The sequence below is a fragment of the Pelophylax lessonae genome (assembly GCF_965119305.1).
Source record: "Pelophylax lessonae genome assembly, chromosome: 2".
Taxonomy (NCBI): domain Eukaryota; kingdom Metazoa; phylum Chordata; class Amphibia; order Anura; family Ranidae; genus Pelophylax; species Pelophylax lessonae.
The window spans coordinates 484,241,559-484,257,010 of record NC_138769.1 but is presented as its reverse complement, the minus strand read 5'-3'; the positions used below and the strand labels follow the sequence as shown (position 1 = coordinate 484,257,010).

Genomic DNA, 15,452 nt, shown 5'->3' with positions numbered 1-15,452 from the left:
CATTGAGTATATAGGACATTTTTTAAAAGACAAATTTGAAAATGTAATTTTTTTCTCAAAATTTTTGCTCTTTTTTTATTAATATTGCAAAAAATAAAAAGCGCAGAGGTGATAAAATGCCACCAAAAGAAAGCTCTGTTTGTGGGAAAAAAAGGACGTAAATGTTGTTTGGGTACAGCATTGCATGACCGCACATTTGTCAGTTAAAGTCACGCAGTGCCAAGTTGAAAAAAGGGGCCTGGTCATTGAACAGCCAAATCCTGTGGGGCTTAAGTGGTTAACTATGTAGTTAACCCTTACTATCCCAAATCAATTATAACTTAAAATAAACATCTCTGAAACACAGACACCACAAATAGGTACATATTGTTTAATAAGTAGGCAGGTAAGCTACCCTCAGAGTAGCCAAGTCTACCTCACAACTTCCTCTTTCTTTAGGTGGGTTGGCTCTTCCCTGTTTAAAAAAAAATGCTACTGGGCAGCTGTGCTCATCGTGGTTAGAAGGAGGTTTACCCAGGCAGCTAACATTGTAGTGACTTTGGAGGTGGCGCTCCTGGGATCATGTTCAGGGCTTAGTAAGTTGGCGTTTAGGGGTCCCTGCTCCGAACCCAAATGTTACTAACTCTATGACAAACACTGAGTTGGTGTGGCAATAGGTGAATGCAGCCTTAGGTGAACCGCAAACTATCTCTCTCTACACTCCACTGTAGGGTAACCCCTTTCTACCTCATTTAAGATCCATCCCAGACCCACAGGTTTGGGCTGGGTTTGAAAATAAGACTTTGCAGCATGTTATGCCTGGGGAATGTCTCATTTCCTTTGATGAATTAAGACACACCTCCCAGCTACTTATCGAGATAATAATTTATTTCCTATACTTTAGGATTACGAATTGCCAGGGCACTTTTCCCAACAGAGGATCACAAAGACCTGGCATTTCTGCAAGTATCTTACATGGCCGCACAAATGCACGCTGACCTACATTAATGCACACTGACGCATGGCTGTGCAGGCTATTGGCCTGGACTGGTACTAAACAACCTTTATAAGAAAGGAAGAATGCCTGTTGTCGCAAATCCATGGAGTCCTATGGTGGTACGAGAGACAAACCATCAGCCTATGCTTTTCTCTTCCTATCTATTGATTTTAGTACTTGAATATCAGCAGTAAGAACCCGCTTGTCAGGACTGTGTATGAGGTGTGTCTAAAAAGTTTGGTGAATGATCTGATATCTCAATGGCAAAATGGGCCAGGTGCGCGCGCAGGCACATAGCTATCCAGAGACACATTGAGAAGCACCACCTAGCGTGGAATACACGTGACTGTCTGGGCAATCCCGCTGTGGGAAGTCAAACATAGTAAATGTGAGAGTTCTGCTACAAACTGGGGGAAATGGCGACAAATTAAATTTTGGTGCAAGTGTATGGAACGAAAGCCGTGAGCAGAAAATTTGTTTGCAACTGGTCCAAACGCTTTCGCAACAGGAAGAAAATGACTGAGGATAAGCCACGTTTGGGTTGGCTGTTAACAAGCAGAGCCCCAGACATGATTAAGCAGGTGTGACAAATGCTGGCACGAGATCAGCAATTATAACTGATGGCGGAGGAATTGGGCCTTAGCAAGGACATGGTGGTCACCATTGTCCGCAAAGATTTGGGCAAGTAGAAGATCTGTTCCTGGTTTGTGCCGCACAAGCTGACAGACGAACAGAAAGCAAAATGGATGGAAACCTCTGGATAGTTCATTACCTTATGTGACAAGAATCCATCCTTTCTGCGAACCATCGTCACAGGGGATGAGACCTGTGCGCCAATTCTTGGCTCAGAGCAGAGTACCTGTTCTTAATCATCCACTGCACTCCCCTGATCTGGTGCCCAAGTACTTTTCGGTTTACCCGCCTGAAGACGGTCATGAAAGGCGCATGTTTTGTGGAATTGGCGGCAAAATTTTGATTTGGCTGGGGAAGCTAAACTGTGTGCAACACTGTAAAGCGGCTGCTTCCCGGTTTTCTCAGCTGGCTCGGTAATCTTCGCTGGGATAAGGTGATGAGGTCTCTCTGCCAGGGGGCGTGGTTACGCAATTCGGGGCTCTACCCCTTTGTCAAACCATAGGGAAAGGGTGAGTGCTCTCTGGTGCATTGATTTTATAGGGAATTGGGCGGTGGCTCTTCCCTCAGTCAAATTAGCGGACATCTCATGAGGCCAGGTTAAATGAGAAATGTGGGTACATGGCTTTGTCATGTGTGCTTAAAAACTGACAAGTCAAAAGCATCGAGGGGTCCAAGACTTCAATAAAATTCCATAAGCCAAAAACTGGGCACATACAAAAAAACGTCCATAAGACTTACCGGTAACAGTTTTTCCACCGAACCTTCCAGGACGGCAACACATGAGAGATGAGAGGCTCCACCATACAGGAAACACAACCAGTTCACAGCTGTTAAAATCCCCCACCCTTAACCTTGTCCCTCAGTTGTAAAAAAAAAAAGTAGTTCTCCAACCGATTCACAAGGGATGTATAATCACTTAGGTACTTACCACCTATGTTTACATTCTTTCCTCTCCCTTTTAACATTGCAGAAAGTAGGCCTGCCCTCCTGGAAGGTTTGTAGAAACACTGTTACCGGTAAGTCTAACGGACGGTTTTCTCCTCTCACCTTCCAGGACGGCAACACGAGAGGATAATAAAGTAACCAAAAGGCCCTTAGGGTGGGACCACTGCCTGTAGTACCTTCCGGCCAAAGGCTAGGTCTTGCTACGACAGCACCTCCACTCAATAGTGCTTCAGAAATGTGTCATGGCTGGACCAGGTGGCTGCACTGCGAATCTGTTCCCAGGAAGCTCCCACTTTTTTGGCCCAGGAGGTTGCCAGTGCTCTGGTTGAATGTGCTTTCAGTTTTGCTGGCACAGGAATACCTGAAACCTCGTGAGACATGGTAATGGCTAGCCTGACCCACCTAGAGACTGAAGGTTTTGCTGCTTGCAGTCCTTTTCTTGGTCCAGAGTAGAGGATCAAAAGGTGATTCGATCTCCTAAACTCCCTGGTCATCTGTAAATAAGTGAGGAGACATCTCCTCACATCTAAACAATGAAATTTCATTTCTTTTTCATTTCTAGGCTCATCACAAAAGGAAGGTAAAATTATTTCATGCTTCCTGTGAAAGGAAGATGCTACCTTGGGCAGATATAGGCCTGAGGATAATCTTATCTGGGAAGATCAACATAAATGATCTTTAATTGAAAGACCTTGTAAGTCCCCTACCCTCCTGGCTGCCGTGACAGCTAAAAGGAAGGTTCGTTTTAGTGACAAAAACTTAAAAGAAACCTCTTCTATAGGTTCAAAAGGGCTTCAAGCTAACACCTCTAGAACCCTAGTCAGGTCCCAAGAAGGCAACCTGTCTATAGTGACAGGGTAGCTCTATCCCAGGCCATCAAAAATCTCTTAAGTCCCGCGTCTAGAAAGGCAGAGCTGCTATTTGTACCCGATGGTTAACCGCCACACCCTTCTCTACCCCATCTTGTAAGAAATCCAAGATAATGGGGACAGAGGTGGAAGAAATTTGCTTCTACCTACAACAGGTACAACATGTTTTCCAAACTTTTCAGTATATTTTCCTTGCTATTGGTTTATTGCTCAGGAGGAGTGTGTCTATCAAGGAATAAGAGTTAGAGGGGAAAGCCATAGGCTAACTCGAACTGCCATATCTGGGCCAGAGTCCCCAGGCCCAACGTCCCTCTTTCCCACGAATTGGAAAAGAAGCTTCTTACCTGGTGTAGACTGGCAAATCGGTCTACCTCTGGGCAGCTGAATTTTTGGACTAGTGTCTGAAATACAGATTTAGCTCCCATTCTCCTTGTCTTATTGGATGGCGATTGAGGAAATCTGCTTCCCAGTTGCTTTCCACTTTTATGTGAATGGCCGACAGGGAACTCACTCTTCCTTCGGCCCAGCCTAGGATTTCCTCGGCTAGTACCAACAGGGGTCTGGACCTGGTACCTCCTTGGTGATTCAGGTAAGTTACTGTTGTGGCATTGTCGGAGCAGACCTGAATTTCCATGCCTGAAATGGAACTCTCGAAGGCTCTTAGGGCTTCGCCCACTGCTCTGAGTTCTTTGAAATTGGAAGAGACCTGGGCTACTTCCTTGTCCTAGATGCCCTGGGCTTGGGCTCCCTCTAGATGGCTCCACTGACGACCCTTTTCTAAATTGCTTGGTATTGACTACCACCCCAGGGAGGTTTTTACCTGAGGGGTGAGGATTACCCTTTCGTCAAGGGACTTGACCCTGTTGTCCCAGGAGGTAAAGTGGAAGAATTTAAGGTCCCTTAAGTGTAGCTGTGCCCAACCTACTGCTGAGATGCTGGCTGACATGAGCCCCAGAACTCTCAGTATCTCTCTCCTGGAGCACGAGGGGGTGACCATCAACCCTCTTACTGAAGAGACTACCTTCTCCACCTTTTCCCTTGGGAGGAAAAGACTTTGTACCCGTGAGTCTATCCGGTACCCTAAATAGGTCTGAACCTGGGCAGGCTCCAGGGATGACTTTTCCATGCTGAGCAACCAGCCTAGCGTTTGTAGGACTGTTAACACCTTCTGGGTGTTTGATCCCACTTGGTCCGCTGACGGACCAAAAATCAGTAGATCGTCCAGGTAAGGAATCAAAGCTATTCCCTGGCGATGAAGATAGGCCATCACCTCTGCTAGGATCTTGGTAAAAATCCTTGGATTGGCTGCTAGATCAAAGGTGGAGTGTTCTGAACTGCCAATGTGCAGTCCCTTCCTCTATGACCACCGCAGGTAGGCATCGCTGAGATCCAGAGTGGTCAAACACCTCTTTTAACAGGTTTTTGTGGACTGTATAAATACCTTCCTTTGAAAACATCTTATACTCTAGGAAATTGTTTAAGTTTCTGAGGTTTATGATAAGGCAGTATTTCCCTGAGGGCTTGGGTACCACAAACACGTGGGAGTAAAAGCCTTGGTAAAGCTGATTTTCTGGAATCACTATTTGTTCTGCCAGTTCTTGAATCCCATACAAAAGGGCTCCTCTTTTTAGTACATCCTTTGGAGGATGGATGAGTTAAAGTTACTTCTATTGGGGGTATGGATGGAAATTCTAGGCAGTAGCCTTCCTGAAAGAGGTGATAAATGTATGGACTGACTGAAATTTCCTCCCATGGGGAAATCAAATGAAAGTCTGCCCCCCCCCCCCACCCTTTGACTCTGGCGTCACTTAGTATCTTTGGCGCTTGAGCCTGGAGAGGGGGAAGAGCAAATTACTTCTTTACCTACATCTACCAAAGACCCACTTCTTATTGGGCTCTTTTTTGTCTCTCTGTTCACTTTGCCACGGGGGGACCACAAAAAAAAATACTATATTTCTCCCTTTTAGGCTTGCTAGGAAATTTCTTCCCTTTCTAAGAGGACCTGGAAAATACTTAATCCAGGCCTGAGCCAAACAGTAAGGACCCTTCAATAGGTAGCCCACAGAGCTTCACCTTTGAAATAAAGTTGCCTTCCCAAACTTTAACTCAAATGGCTCTCCTAGCTTAATTAATGAGAGCTCTGGTCTTAGCTTGGGCTATTACTGACTTGACTGCTGAGTCGGCCAAGTAGGCGGCGACAGCTTTCCCTATAACTGAAAGGGAATCCAGCAGGTCCTGGGACTTATTTTCCTGTGACAGGTGTTTTGTACGCTTTTCTATCCAGAAATCTGCTTTCCTAGCAATGCAAGTTGCAGCCAGTGCTGGAGCCATAGTGGATGAGTTGGCATCTCAGGCTTTCTTTAACAGAGATTCTGACTTACGGTCCTTGGCATCTCTGATATTCCCTATGTCCTCAAAAGAGAGGTCAGACCCCTTAGTCACTTGAGACAGGGAGGCGTCCAATTTTGGACTCTTGAGGAATTTTTTCACCTCTTCCCCCTTAAAAGGGAATCTCCTTTTCCACGTCTTTGGTCTAACCAGACCTCTTTAAGGAAACTGACATTCTTGAAGAATTAAATCTTTCAGAAATTGGTGAACAGGCAATACCTTGGATTGGTTTTTAACCAGTCCTTTATACATCTTATCCTGTGCTGAGGTCTCCTTGGGGGGTTCTGGGATTTCTTCTGTAGCATAAACAGCTTGAAGGAGTCCCTCCAGATTTTCCAGACCAAACATATTTCTGTTCAATTTAGTCTCCTCTGCCTCACTATCTAGATCCACATCAACCTACTCCCCAGAGCTAAGCTGAGAGTTAGCCTGACTTTCTGTGTTTCCTAGGTCTTCCTCTTCCCTTGCTTGAGCAGGGGGGAGACCCTACGAACCAGACAGAAAAGCAGATGGGCCTGCCTTGGAAAGTAAACTTTACTGAGAAGAAGGGCCCTCTTTAGGGCTTAGCTCACCCGCTCGGTTACCTGGGGGGGGGGGGGGGGAGCTACAGAGGTGCAGAAGGACTGGAAAGAAGAAGACTTAAGGAAATCTTTCATCAACCCCAAGGCCTCTTTACCAGCCAGTTTGTTAATACACCTTAAGCAAAAGGACTTGGTGTGAGATATGGGCAGTCTCTCCCCGCAATTACCACATTTTTTAGAGGAGCTAGTGCTAGCAGATACAGGGGGTGCTTTATCAGAGGCCTCCTGGGTTCCACCTGGGGATTCTGCAAGAGAAGGGGAAATAAACACAAGATCACTCTTCCTGCCCCATAATAACTTGGCTACAGGCCCTGCTGGGGACTACCAGGAACTAAACCTGACACTGGTTTTAGCACCAACCAGGAAAGAAACAGCACTTACTGGGCTCCGATCTGCTCTTGCCTGCAGCCACCTGCACCGACCTTCCCTCCTCCTTCTCCATGAGATGGGTTGCGGTAGGTTTCATGTCTTTGGCAGCTTTCTGACTTTTTTCAGCTGGAGAGTCATCCTTACCGCCGCCATGCGGGTCAGGATATCTCTGTTCTTGCTTCCTTCATCTGGGTCATACTGCGTACTCTCTTGCACAAACTGGAAATTCCGGTTTCTAAATGAGGCTTGGAGAGCATTGGTTCCTCCTCCAAGCCGCCGCTATGTCCGGCGTTTTTTTCCAATTCCAACTGAATGGCAAGGAGGGCCGGAGGAGACCCCTGCTGAAGAGCAGGCCACAGGCTCTGGAGGGACCACCACTGTGACCAACTGCCTGCATCCTGGGGAGACCTGTGAGAAGCCTAAAAGGCGTGCAGGTAGAGTGCAGCCCTCACCGGCGTTGCTGAACCTGTCTCACAGGGGGACCATCCAACACCGAGTCTGCAGGTCAGAGAAAAAAAAATAAATGTTTCACTGTAGGAGAAACACAATCAATACTGAGGGACAAGGGGAAGGGTGGGGCCTTTTAACAGCTGTGAACCAATTGTGTTTCCTGTAGGGTGGAGTCTCTTATCTCTCATGTGTTGCCATCCTGAGAGGTGAGAGAAGAAAACACTGGAAGGGAGGCTGAGCTAGGAAAAAAAAAGTCTCCATAAGTTATAGTTTTCATATAAAATCCAGTTTATAAAAGGGCATTTTTTTAAATTGTTCAAAGAAAGAAAAAGGTTGAAAAAATACCAAAAATAAAAAACCGAAACAAAAACGTGTGTCGGTGTATGGAACAAGACATGCCTTTCTCCACTGGTATTATCTACATAGCAGTAACTGTCCTCTGTGAGATGTACTGAGGGCAGAGTAAATTAGCGATTAAAAAAATTTAACGTATATGGTTGGATGAAAAAAAAAAATATATATATATATACATCTGCATCAGTTTGGCCGCAGCGCAGGTGCAAGTGGAATACAACATAAAAAAAGATGTGCCGTTTCCGTTAACAATAATACAGTATTTAAAACCCACATATCTTATTGTGCTGCCTTCACACTGTATATCTTGTGCTTGGCACTCAGCAGTGTCTGTCCCTTTAAGACCCTCCATTTTCTTGTAGCCTAGGGGCGGGTCTTCTCCCTACTGCCTTGGGCAAGTCTAAACTTGTCTATTCATTCCAGCTTTAGCCACCATAGGGAACAGACCCTTAGGACTTCTAAGCTAATCTATTGCAAACCTGATGAACACCAAAAGCCTGTAAGTAAAGGATTTGCTAGTTCAGCCTGTATAGAGGGATGTTAGACATTTGTATAGACAATATGTGTTCCAGTTTGTAGCAAGCACATGTTAGTTAGTCCCTATCTTCTGTATAACTATGTATAATGTATGATGTTTGAATAGCCATACTTATACCTGTCTTTTATATGTTTGTTTCACAGTTTTACCACTTTCATATCCTCTCATATCCATACCCACATATCTACATATTCATATGTAAATGCACATGCACACGCATAATATATCTCAGTAAAGATTGCATCAGTTAAAGAAACCAACGCTTCTTTCATTGAGATTTGGTTTAAACTTGATGTGAAGCTGTGTACCTAAAGCAACACAAAGCTGAGACATTACAGTAAAAAGGCTTTAAAACGTTATCAGAAGCAGTTAAACAGCTTTGAATCGTCCGCAGCAGTAAAAGGACTCATAAATCCAGTCTGTGTGGGAGCAAAACGAAAGTGAAACTAATTTCCCTCACTCACTAGAACACAGGCTGTGTGTTCAGTCATCATCATCAGTATCTCACGCTGTCAGCAAAATGGAGAAGCAGAACACAGAGAATAACACTCTGTCAGTTAACCCTCAATGCTCCTGTAAAGAGGAAGACATGCAGCTTGCCAAGAACTAGGTCTAGATGCACAACACTGTCCAGAGCATGCAGTCAAACAGATCTGACTCCAGCTAGCGCCGGTGCAGCAAGATCTAAACGCACTAGTTCTAGACATTCAAGCATCACTAGTCTGTCATCAGTTAGCGTCAAAGCAACCAAGGCAAGAGCAAAAGCAGAAGCAGCCTGTGCTGTGGCTTCCTATGCAGAACAGGAAGCTGAATTGATGAGAGAACAAGCAAAAAGTGAATCTGAAGCACTTAGAAAAAAGGCAGAAGTGCAAGCATCCTTACACTTAAACAGCAGAAAAACGCTGCAGCAGCCTTAGTCGAGGCAGAAGTTCTCACAAGGGCTGACGAAGCTCAGCTCGCTCAGACGTCAACCCACAGTGCAATCCAACGCACCAGTGAGTACGTACAGTCACAAGCAACCATGTTCACTGACCAGCAGTCCAATGACATACCTAGGTCATCATTGACTCCACCAGCAATAAGCAACTTTGATACTACGCAGCACTGCAAGACTGAATCAGAACCTCAGCGTGAGGAGTCAAGTGGTCGCATGCTCAGAGACCAATCTGCCAACCCTCCAAGAGCGCAAACAGATGCCGATGTAATCCCTCCTCAAGCAAATACAAGCCTGGATTATAGCAGAAAGATTTACAACAGACGAGAACAACAACCTAACCAAAGTGGACTTAGTCAAGCGTGTAATCAGCCTTACCAGCCGCAGCCATACCCTGAGTTTACACCCAGGAAGTATTCACCAGACGCAGCAAGAGCTACAGAAGTCACAAGATTCCTGATGCGCCGTGAGGTAGTGAGCGCTGGTCTCATAAAATTCGATGACCGTCCAAAAAACTACTGGGCCTGGAAGTCCTCTTTCCTGAGCGGTACCCAAGACTTAGATCTGACAGACAGAGAAATGCTTGACCAGCTCGTCAAATGGCTAGGACCAGAGTCCACTGAGCAAGCCCAAAGAATCAGGTCAGTACATGTTCATGACTCAGCAGCAGGACTTGCAATGGTGTGGCAGAGACTAGAACAATGCTATGGATCACCTGAAGTGATCGAGGATGCGCTTCTGAAGAGGATAGAAAACTATCCAAGAATAACAAACAAGGACAATCAAAAGCTGAGAGTTTTCGGGGACCTACTCTTAGAAATAGAAGCCGCTAAGTCTAGTGGATATCTGCTAGGTCTCACATACTTGGATACAGCACGTGGAATTGATCCCATAATCGAGAAACTTCCTTACAACTTGCAAGAAAGGTGGGTCACTCAAGCATCAAGATACAAGAAAGATTGTCGAGTTGTGTTTCCACCATTCGCTTTCCTTGCTGAATTCATCGTAGACCAAGCAGAAACACGCAATGATCCAAGCTTTGCTTTCCTGAACAAGAGAACGGCAAGCTTCCCAAAGGTAGAACAAAAACCTCCAGCGCTTTACAAAGAACGCAGAGCAACAGTTTCTGTACGGAAGACAGAAGTCCCGACTGAATCTGCAGCCAATCAGGAAGACTACGCAAGTAAGAAAGTTGAGGAGCCAGACAAAATATGTCCGATCCACAACAAGCCTCACCCACTAAGAAAATGTCGCAGTTTCAGGAGTAAGACATTAGAAGAGCGCAAAGCTTACCTTAAAGACAATCGCATTTGTTTCAGATGTTGCGCTTCAATTCAGCATCTTGCAAAAGACTGTACAAAAACCATACAATGCACAGAGTGCAACAGTGACAAACACCTGTCAACACTGCACCCAGGACCACCACCATGGAAGCAAGAAGTTCCAGCAACTCAAGAAGATCATGGTGGGGAGCGAGGAGAGAGTACAACTCCAGCAGTAACCTCCAAGTGCACTGAGATCTGTACAGAGCAGGGCCGTCCTAGATCATGCTCCAAGATATGCTTAGTCAAGGTGTATCCTGTGGGTTTCAGAGAAAAGGCAATCAAGATGTACACAGTCTTGGATGAACAGAGTAACAGATCTCTGGCAAAAACAGGGTTCAAAAACAGGGTTCTTTGACCTCTTCGGTCAAAGGAAGTCCAACTCCATACACCTTGAAGACTTGTTCTGGAGTTGTAGAGACGACAGGGAGAAGAGCAAACTACATCATCGAGTCATTAGATGGAAAGACAAAGGTGACTCTTCCTACCCTCATAGAATGTGATGAGATACCAGACGACAAGTCAGAGATCCCCACACCTGAAGTTGCTCGTCATCACCCTCATCTAGTGAGAATAGCCGACCAGATACCAGCACTAGATCCAGATGCTGCAATCTCCCTTCTACTTGGGAGAGATATCCTCAGAGTGCACAAAGTCAGAGAACAGTACAATGGGCCACACAACGCACCATTTGCACAACGCCTTGATCTCGGATGGGTTATCGTTGGAGAGGTATGTCTAGACGGACTGCACAGACCAGCAAAGGTAAATGTTTACAGAACACATCAGTTACAGAATTGGTTGTACATCTTGTCTTTACCCATGTACCAACAGTCTACACATTAAAGAGAGATTAGGTAACCCAACACATCATCAGAGTATCCAGAGGTGCATGGAAGACTTAGCCTCAACTGGAGATACAGATGAACTGGGCTGCAAAGTGTTTAAAAGAACACAAGACGACGACAAGCCAGCACCCTCGGTGGAAGATACACTCTTCCTTGAGATCATGGACAGAGAAGTCTTCAAAGACAACTCAGGCAGCTGGGTAGCGCCTCTACCCTTCCGGTCACCACGCCATCGCCTTCCTGACAACAGGGTACAAGCTAAGAAACGCTTCACGTCGTTGCAACGCACTCTACAAAGAAAGCCAAGTATGAAGAAACACTTCCAAGCCTTCATGCAAAAGATCTTTGACAACGAGCAAGCAGAAAGGGCACCACCACTACAGGAAAACCAAGAACACTGGTACTTACCAATATTTGGGGTGTACCATCCTCAGAAACCAGGTCAGATACATGTAGTATTTGACTCTAGTGCGAAGCACGAAGGCATCTCACTAAATGATGTTCTTCTCAGCGAACCTGACCTGAACAATACACTCCTTGGAGTACTCATCAGGTTCAGAAAAGAACTCGTAGCAGTAAAAGCAGACGAACAACAGATGTTCTACTGTTTCCTTGTTCGAGAAGATCACAGAGACTACTTAAGGTTCCTGCGGTATGCAGACAATGACTTTAACAAAGACATCACAGAGAACAGGATGAAGGTACATGTGTTTGGAAACAGCCGTTCTCCAGCTGTAGCTATCTACAACTTGAGACGAGCAGCACAGCAAGATGAAGGACATGGTCAAGAAGCCAAACAGTTTGTCATGAAGAACTTTTACGTAGATGATGGACTTGCTTCTTTCTCCAGCAACAAAGAAGCTATTAAGGTCTTGAAAAGTACAAGAGAAATGTTGGCAGAATCCAACATAAGATTGAATAAGATCGCTTCCAACAGCAGCAGAGTTATGGAAGCATTTCCAACGGAAGACCGTGCTAAAGACCACAAAGACTTGGATCTAGGAACAGAATCACCACCCTTGCAAAGAAGTCTTGGCCTTAGTTGGGACCTGAAGACTGACAGTTTCACCTTCAAGGTCGCCAGAGAAGAGAAGCCATTTACAAAAAGAGGTGTCCTATCTATAGTCAACAGTCTTTATGACCCCCTGGGATTCGTAGCACCCATCATCATGCAAGGCAAAGCTCTTTTGAGACAGTTCACTATTGAGCAAGAACAAAGTGACTGGGACATACCTCTACCTGAAGAGAAGGAAATGCAGTGGAAGTTGTGGAAAGACTCATTGTTAGAGCTTGAACAACTCAGCATCCCAAGACCGTATGTACCGGTTTCCTTATCTGCTACAAAGAGAAGAGAAATATGCATATTCTCTGACGCTTCCATTATGGCTATCGCAGCTGTAACCTATTTTAGGGTAATAGACACTGAGGGACAAAGCTATGTCGGGTTCATTATGGGAAAATCTAAACCGGCTCCGAGACCCGTTCACACTGTCCCACGTCTAGAACTTTGTGCTGCTGTCTTAGCTGTAGAGATGGCAGACATGATTACGACAGAACTGGACATTGAGATCCATGCAGTGAACTTTTATACAGACAGCAAGATTGTGTTAGGATATATTTACAACGCTTCAAGAAGATTTTATACATACGTGGCCAACAGAGTGACACGTATCAGAAAATCTACAAGTCCAGAACAGTGGCATCACATCAGCACGGACAAGAACCCAGCTGATCACGGGACAAGACTGATGCTAGCCGCTGTACTCAAGCAAACTAACTGGTTCGTAGGTCCTTCCTTTCTTGGTAAGCCAGAAACCAAAGAGACTACTCAGGTAGAGACTTTTCAGCTCATAGAACCAGATCAAGACAAAGAGGTAAGACCTCAAGTTGCAGTTTGCAAGACTTTAGTTACAAGAGACAGTCTGGGCGCCCATAGATTTGAAAGGTTTTCCAGCTGGAAGTCGCTGACCCGTGCCATCGGAAAACTCAACGAAGAAGGAGTGTTAAGAATTGGAGGTCGCTTGTCGGCAGCGGATATGACTATCCAAGAGAGACATCCCTTCATCATACCCAAGAACTATCACATCGCTCTTCTTCTGGTGAGACACTATCACAAGCAAGTCACACATCAAGGACGACACTTCACTGAAGGAGCACCACGGTTAGCAGGATTGTGGATAAGAGGCTAGTCTCCAGTGTGATCAGCAAATGCGTGATCTGCAAGAAGATTAGAGGGAAACTTGAGGTTCAGAAGATGTCAATCTTACCTGCAGACAGACTTGCTTCAGATCCTCCGTTCACTCATGTAGGTCTAGACGTTTTTGGTCCTTGGAACATCTCTTCTCGCAAGACCAGAGGAGGCAGTGCTGAAAGTAAGCGTTGGGCTGTTTTGTTCTCTTGCCTGAGTACCAGAGCAGTTCACATTGAAGTGATTGAATCTTTATCCACTTCAAGTTTCATCAACGCCTTGAGAAGATTTTTCTTTATCCGAGGACCAGCGAAATTGATTCGTTTTCACTGTGGTACAAACTTTATTGGGGCCTGCAAGGAATTGAAGATCATCTCTACAGACTCTAAAACAGGTTCCTATCTTCAAGACCAAGGATGTACTTGGACTTTTAATCCTCCTCACGCATCGCATATGGGAGGAGCTTGGGAGAGGATGATAGGAGTAGCTCGTCGCATTCTGGATGCTATGCTCCTGAAGGTTGGATCCACTCGCCTCACACATGAAGCTTTGACTACACTAATGCATGAAGTCATGGCCATTATGAACGCCAGACCTTTGGTTCCAGTGTCCACAGATCCAGAGATGCCGGCAGTCTTGACACCTGCAATGCTGCTGACCCAGAAGATGGAACCAGTGACAGCTCCTACAGGAGACTTTGACCTCAAGGACTTGTACACCAAGCAACGGAGACAAGTTCAAAGTCTTGCGGACATTTTCTGAAGAGGTGGAGAAGAGAATACCTGGTGACACTCCAGTCATGCAAGAAATGGCAAGATGACAAGCCCAACTTACAAATTGGAGACGTTGTCTTACTTAAAGACACTCAGGCCCACAGGATTGAGTGGCCTATTGGACTCATTGTGGGAACTGATCCTAGTAGTGATGCTAAAGTTAGAAAAGTTGAAGTTAGAATTGTTAGACAGGGCACTCCCAAGGTGTATGCTAGGCCAATTTCTGAATCGTTTTACTTCTGTCCAATGGTTAGTGGCATAACAAAAAGTATGCCAGGTGGGGAGTGTGCTGCCTTCGCACTGTATATCTTGTGCTTGGCACTCAGCAGTGTCTGTCCCTTTAAGACCCTCCATTTTCTTGTAGCCTAGGGGCGGGTCTTCTCCCTACTGCCTTGGGCAAGTCTAAACTTGTCTATTCATTCCAGCTTTAGCCACCATAGGGAACAGACCCTTAGGACTTCTAAGCTAATCTATTGCAAACCTGATGAACACCAAAAGCCTTTCATATCCTCTCATATCCATACCCACATATCTACATATTCATATGTAAATGCACATGCACACGCATAATATATCTCAGTAAAGATTGCATCAGTTAAAGAAACCAACGCTTCTTTCATTGAGATTTGGTTTAAATTTGATGTGAAGCTGTGTACCTAAAGCAACACACAGCCGAGACATTACACTTATGTATATTTATATTACATTATAAAAAAAAAAAAAAAAAAATTGGTGATTACTTTTAAAAGCAAAAAAAAAAAAAGAAGCAATCACCAATTTTTTTATGGAATATTTATACATAGATTTGTGGGTTTTAAATACTGTATTATTGTTAATGGAAACTGCGCGTCTTTTTTTTTTTATGTTGTATTCCACTTGCACATCTGCTTTAGTTTGGCCGCAGCACAGGTGTAGCGCAGAATACCCGCGGTTTTCATGTGCGTTACCTGTGGCTTCTCATAAACTTCTACTATGTCCTACATTTTTGGTGCATTTTCTGAAAGCACACCAAAAATTAGGGACATAATAGAAGTCTATAGGAAATGCACATGAAAACCGTGGGTATCCTGCGCTGCGGCCAAACTGAAGCAGATGTGCAAGTGGAATACAACATAAAAAAAGAAGTGCAGTTTCCATTAACAATAATCCTGCAAGAATAGAGCGGTTGTGTAGATCGTCCCAGGCTCAAGTACCCCATTGACGTAAGTAACAATTGAATTGTTTGGAAATTTTTGGTTGGTGTGCCTCGAGATTCTGCCAGATTGTAAAGGGTGCCTTGGTTGA

The 15,452-nt window shown here is 44.9% G+C and overlaps 1 protein-coding gene and 1 pseudogene across 2 annotated transcripts in view; one reads left to right on the top strand and one right to left on the bottom strand.

Annotated features, from left to right (window-relative positions):
* The window catches only part of PCCA (propionyl-CoA carboxylase subunit alpha), a 1,213,132-nt gene that overhangs the window by 426,700 nt on the left and 770,980 nt on the right, over positions 1-15,452 (bottom strand). The window lies entirely within an intron of this gene.
* Positions 8,624-10,717, top strand: LOC309546706 (annotated as a pseudogene). The gene has a single exon. The product of its transcript is annotated as an uncharacterized misc_RNA (transcript).